We start from the raw sequence: 6,763 nt of genomic DNA, 5'->3' as shown, positions 1-6,763 counted from the left end.
GTAAGAAGCCGACCCAGCGCATTTGGGACTGAACAAGTCTAAACACTTGATCACCTGCTCTACTAGATAGAAATGGTTTCTAAATAACAGAGATTGAAAAGCTGTCTTTTGAATTATTTGAGATTTGATCAAATTCTTCTCCCCCAACAGGTGTATTGGGGGGGGGAGGGAAGGAATGGATTTTGAGGGGAAAACACGGGGCGGAGAGGTATGGAATAGAAAATAAATACAAATGTGAGCTGTTTTGCTAGTTGCGTTATAGCCACAGTGAGTACAGAGAATGCGCTGCACAGAGAAACACAAGGGCTCAAGATCAAGGCGCGGCTTCGAGCAAGCTGAAGGCTTCAGGCTCCTGCGTTTAGAATTTACGCTGCAGTCCTTGTTTTTTCATGGCACAGCCAATCTAACTCTTAATTAATACCATTCATTGAGGTGATTTGATCTAATCACGCGATCTAATTCTAAATCACACATTTGATTGTATCTCAGAAAAGTTTGCCCACGGACAGGGGCGTCCAGTGACGGTGGGGATGTTGTGTCCCCGAGCCCGGTGCTCACACCCCAGCAGGCGTCACTGCCACTCCTTGTGCCCCGCGGAGGTGACTCACATGGCACAGGATTAGGGGCGTGGTCCCATTTAAAGGCTCATGGAGGGAGAGGGATGGTGGATGGAGACGCATGAAAAGGAGACGAACAGACCCATACATGGCATGTGTCCGAGAAAAGACGTCTTGTGGTTTTATTTCCGCACAAAAGCTTTTGGGAGGAGGAAAGGCTGTGGGCAAAGTACAATTCTTGCCGTGTCCTGGAAACTGTGAAGGACAGATGTGAATGCCAGACCGCAGTAACACGATGAGCCAGAAACCCATCGCCCGTTCAGACCGGCGATGACTTCTTTAAACTGCAGGGCTTGTGGGAGGGGGCGGAGAAGCTGTAAGACAGCTGGGGCTGCTCACGGTGGGGGTGTTGGGGATCCTGCGGGTGATGGAGGTTAAACTCCCCCTCGATGTTTGACTGGCAGCAGCCTTCGGCCTCCCCGCCCGCTCTCGTGCCCACACCTGGGCGAGCTCCAGGACGCCCACCTGTTCCCCCCTTAGCACCTGCGCAGCTCCCACCAGGATCTGCACCTGCCCGTGGGCACCCACACAAGAAAGCCCCGCCCGGTCTGCGCTCCGCGCCCGCCGCCACTGTGGACCCACCGAGGTTGCTCTGCTCCCCTGGGACCCGCTAGGTGAGTGACGGGCCTGCGGGGCCGCGTGTGCCTTCAGCTGTGTGTGTGCGTGTGTGCGCGCGTGCGGGCGGCATCATCTGTCCCCACACTGAAACCACATTTCGGGGACATCCCTCCTGTTTTCAGAGTGGCCAGACTACGACAGTGCTAAGGAGGGTGTAATCATTCCGGATCTTTATTGTAGGTGATGGGGTGTGGATGTGTGTGTGTGTGTTTGTTTGTTTGTTCTCAAAAAAAGGGAAAGGGGCTGGATTCTAATGAAGTTCATTGGCGGTCATAATGATTTTTCAGTTTTTTGACTATTGAACTTAATGTGCCTGTCTAAATGTTTAGCAGTTTATTCCATTTTTGGCTCATGAAATCGAAGGAGGGAATATAGATTTGAAGGCCTGTTTAAAAAAGGAAGCGTTGAAAGCATGAGAAAGTTCAAGGTCATCCAGGAAAAGTGTTTTTGTAGTAAAAGAACAGGATTATCCATAATTCATATAATTTAGTTTTTCTGTTAAATAATTGTTCTCTATGCTAATGATTGGGAAAGCAAGTTACTTATTTTACTTACACTGAGTTCAAATGAAAATGCTATTCAGCATTAGATTAGAAGAAATAATTCCAGCAACAGAAGAATAATCTCTCATTATGTGTAGTGCTTCTCAAGTTTTTTTAAAGTTTAAGTTTCACATCTTTAAAGATAACTTCAGAACTAAACCAGCGGTTTCTAGTACTTTCCGGAGCTGACTTCTACAAATGATGTGCTAATTATAAATATTATTTTTCATTTGAAATGTCTTAGAAGCTTGGGTTTATGCAGAAATAGCGTTTTCCCTTAGTCATGTAAAGATACAACATTGTTGACATACAATAAGAAAAAGCGAAATCATTGAGCGCTGTCTCCTGACTCACGCCAGACGGGGTCCTTATGTCACCAAACAGTATACTAGGGTGAGAAACACACAAAATCAAAGTGAGGGTAAACTCTCTTTCCTGAAATTGCAGTGCTGCATCCGACTAAATATATTTGGAACAGAGCCATTCCCTGTGTTGAGTGAGCCTCTGTTCAGCTGATTCGATTCTTTACTTCTCTTGGTCACTTATCAGTGTTTGGTTTCAATGACCATTATTTCAGCATTTCTATATCTGAGCACGTCATCTTTGGGCATTGTTATGCTCTGTTCATTTGAGTAACTCCATTCTATGTTCTAATTAACTTATTCATATGGAGATATCATTAAATTTCGTTTTTAATACTTTTTAATTAAATGTATTGGGGTGACATTAGCTAATAAAATCATGTAGGTTTCAAGTGTACAATTCCATAATACATCATCTGTATATTGCATTGTGTGCTCACCACCCAGAGTCAGTTTTCCTTCCATCACCATATATTTGATCCCCTTTACCCTCTTCTACTATCTTCCCTCCCCCCTTACCCTCTGGTAACCACTAAACTATTGTCTGTGTCTATGAGTTTTTGTTTCTTCATTTGTTTGTCTTGTTCCTTTGTTGCTTTCAGTTTTATATCCCACATATTTGAAATCACATGCTTCTCTAATTTTTCTGTCTGGCTTATTTTGCTTAGCAGTATAATCTCCATCCATGTTGTGGCAAATAGTAGTATTCCATCTTTTATGGCAGAATAATATTCCATTGTGTATATATACCACATCTTCTTTATCCATTCACCTATCAAAAGACACTTTGGTTGTTTCCATGTCTTGGCCACCATAAATAAAGCTGCAATGAACATTGGAGCACACATGTCTTTCTGTATAAATGTTTTCAGATATTTTGGGTAGATACCCAGGAGAGGGATTGCTGGATCATATGGTAATTCCATTCGTAATTTTTTGAGGAACCTCCACACTGCCTTCCATAGTGGCTGCACCAGTCTGCATTCCCACCAACAGTGTATGAGGGTTCCTTTTTCTCCACAGCCTCTCCAACACTTGTTACTATTTGTGTTGTTGATGATAGCCATTCTGACAGGTATGAGGTGGTGTCTCATTGTACTTTGATTAGCGTTTCCCTAATAATGAGTGAGATTGAGCAACTTTTCATATATCTGTTGGTCATCTGTATGTCTGTATGGGAGAAGTGTCTGTTCAGGTCCTCTGGCCATTTTTTAATTAGATTTTGTTTTGCTTCGTTTTGTCATTGATTTTTTATGAATATATATATATATATATATATATATATATATATATATATATATATATATATTTAGCCACTTATCAAAAATATTGTTTGTAAATATCTTCTCCAATTCAGTTAGTTGCCTCTTTGTTTGTTGGTGGTTTCTTTTGCTGTGCAGAAGCTTTTCTTAGGTCCGGCAGGATCAAACCAAAGGTCCGGCAGAATCAGAGAGAACCAAGCAAGTTAAATGCCAACAAAACTACTCCCAAGCCTGTAACTTTCTAACTCCGGAAAATCAAGACAGAGAAAAAACTCCTGAAGAACACCATAGGAAGAAGTGTCCTCACCTACAGAGGAAAATAAACATGTTTACGTGTGTTCATATACATCGGAATGAGTGACTGCAATGGTGCCAGGGCTCGGAGGAGGGAATGAGGGTGACCTCGTTACTATGAGGGCCTCACACTGTGTGAGGGAGTCCAGTGTTTGAAAGTGGACTTGGATGAGCTATAAATCTTTGTTGCAAACTCTAGGGTAATCACAAAAAAAAGTATAACGAATATCCTAAAAAACAGAAAATGGAATCATACAAAATATTCAATTAAAATCACAAAAGACAAAAATAGGAAGAAAGATCAAGGGTGACACATAGAAACCAGTAGTGGTTTCATCCAACTGTACCGATCATGACGCTGAACATCGGTGGGCTAAACACACTAATTAAAGAGAGACTGTCAGAGTGAGTCAATACACAAGGCCCACGTCCGTGGTGTCTACAGGAAACCCACTTTGTATGTAAAGGCGCACACAGGTTAAGCCACTAAATGGATGGAGACAAATATACCACGCTAAGAGGCATCTATAGAGTAGCTCTATTAGTTTCAGACAGAGCCAACTTCAAAGTAAGAAGAGTTGCCAGTGATACAGAAGGACATTGCATAATGATAAAGGGTCAATTCTCCAAGAAAACATAACAGCTCTTACCGCATATGCACCTAATGACCGTGTCAAACGACATGAGGGACAAACTGTGATGGGACTGCAGGGAACATTCAATGAAGCCGCGATCACAGCTAGAAGACTTCAGCGCCTTTTATCCAAAATGGACATAGCCGGTGGCAGGAAGGCAGGACAGGTATCCAAAAGAGACCAAGAACTTTGAAAATTCAGCAGTAAGAAAATAAACGACCTCACTAAAGAGGCCGAAGACATCGGCGGCTGCATGAGCCAGGAGGTCCACCGATGTGCCACCTGGTGGGGAAGCTGGAGCCAGGAGGCTGCGGTCGTGTGGGGTTGGGCCTATATGGGGTCCTCTGTACCATCCTTTCAGTCTGTAAACCTAAACCTCCTCTAAAACAGTCTTAGGCATCTCGGTTTTTACTATTAATCGCGTAGTAAGCAACTTACATTTTGCTGAATCAAAGTAGGCATACATACCCAAATATGGTACACCTCTCAAATATCTGATCAAATTCTGGCTCACACAAAAGCTGCCATTTCAGAGCTGCAGGAAGTTTTGGTTTTTCTTTTTCTTTTTGACATGGTTAACTTGATCTTCCTTGAAGAAGCTATGAGAGAGGATGTGTCTCTATATGGGGTAAAATAAGTCCTGAGAAATTGCCTCTATTACACCTTGCAAGCCCGATACGGGTGGTAAGCAGCTGTCAGGAGCCGCACTGCACAGTGTGACACTGAGCAAGGTCCCCAGAGCCAAGAAGCCTCTCCCAGACAAGGTCACCGGAGGGATGGCCTCACTGCTGGCTGGCTCAGGAGGTGCTTTTTGCTACCGTAGGGTACGTAGTGAAGTGGCAGGGTTGCCTTGACAGTATCAATGCTAGATTCAGAGAGTCGTCAGTGGAAAGAGTTGATAGGAAGCCCCCCTTGAAGGAGGGTCGGAAGTAACTACTGACCTGGCCTCGCTCGGGGGAGACAGTGTCCAGGTACGCGGCCCACCCAGTGGACCCTCCAGTGGCGGATGAGCAGGCTTGAGAAAGGCCATGCTGCACAGAGTGACTTAAACGTGAGGATCAAACTCCTACTAAAAGGAGCCTGTCTGAGGGCAGGAGCTGTATTGGGAGACAATCTATTGTGGGTTAGCAGGGAGATGTTTTCCTGTCTCTTCTGGAACTTCGATGGGGGGGAGAGGGGGATCAAGGAAGGCCAGCCTGGTGTGACACTGAGGGTGGAGTTGGGCTAGAATATTTATTAGGAATCTTACTGCATTATTACATGGATTTGGGTTATTGTTTGTTTGTGCTCTGATTACAAATTTACATGGGTCTCAATGACCCCTATTTCATTTTTCTCACGTGTAATTCTGTAGAAACGCCTATATACCTATGATTAAAATTCTGATTTTTTAAAAAAAATCAGGAATCTATTGCACAAATACATCATTTAAAAATTATTTATTTTGTAGGAAAAATAATTTATTTGTACATTGAACTTTAATCCTGATACTTCATTAACAACCTTTGAAGCTGAAAATATGTTTTGCATAAATTTACTTAATGGACATCTAATGAAACTAAAATGGACTTAAAAATAATTATATGTCAAATACGTAAAGGAATTTAGGAAATAAAGTGGTATAACTGGGTTTTTATTAGCAGTTATATGGGGGTAGCACGTGCTGTTGTACATACATCAAGGAATGAAATGTTAGTTTTAAAGATTTCTTTTTGAAAGCGATACGGATCCGTGGGTCGTTCAGCTCAGGAAATGGTGCGATGAGAATAGAGAACAAGGTTCCATGTCAGTGGGGCCCTGCAGTCCTCACGGGGCTGCCATATACATGCAGTGGGGGTGGGGCAGAAGTTAGCCAAGAAGGCGTGAGTGGTAACAGTAAAATGGGGCAGATTCACTGCTTTTCGGTAAAACTTTAACAATGAATTTAGCAAAACAGAGGAGAAAATGCTGCAACGTAGGCAATGACGTGCCGTCACACGATTTCATCTCTAGTTGGCAATAGGTTGTGTCCCTTTTATAGCAACGTGTTCATTACACACCCGATGTACAGCCAAGCTAGCCAGAGTCCCTTAAAAATGTGCAACAGTAATTTTGCATGCGATCTTTTGAGCTACATAAGCCTGACCTTCGGTAATCTAGAAGAACCTAATTCAATACTGAGATGAAATGTGAACGAGAATTTTGAGTTCCCTGTTGAAGCAAACTTCCGTTACCAACACTTAGTTTCTCGCCCAACGTTTAAGGAGGACAGGCTCTTCTCTGTGCACACCACTAAGTTGCCCACATTGGTGACAGGATGGCACCTGTCCCACAGACCAGCACCAAGCCAGCCTGCGCTCTCCTGCCAGTGTACACGCCATCACTCCCTGCTTATTAAAAGCACCGCTAGTCCACCCATCAACTAACCAACCAGTCAATCAAATCCCAACTGTG

The 6,763-nt window shown here is 43.4% G+C and overlaps 1 long non-coding RNA gene across 2 annotated transcripts in view; it reads left to right on the top strand.

The window, feature by feature from the left end:
- Positions 1 to 650: 650 nt before the first annotated feature.
- The window catches only part of LOC141572769 (uncharacterized), a 169,063-nt gene continuing 162,950 nt past the window's right edge, over positions 651 to 6,763 (top strand). For both annotated transcript variants that reach the window (XR_012498267.2, XR_012498264.2), the window contains exon 1: positions 651 to 1,231. This is a non-coding gene — a long non-coding RNA (uncharacterized LOC141572769). The remainder of the gene's footprint in view (positions 1,232 to 6,763) is intronic.

This window comes from Rhinolophus sinicus, chromosome 15 (genome assembly GCF_057876585.1).
Source record: "Rhinolophus sinicus isolate RSI-liver-muscle chromosome 15, RSI-T2T, whole genome shotgun sequence".
NCBI classification, from domain to species: Eukaryota; Metazoa; Chordata; class Mammalia; order Chiroptera; family Rhinolophidae; genus Rhinolophus; species Rhinolophus sinicus.
The sequence above is the reverse complement of the archived record's forward strand: the minus strand, read 5'-3'. Positions and strand labels throughout refer to the sequence as shown.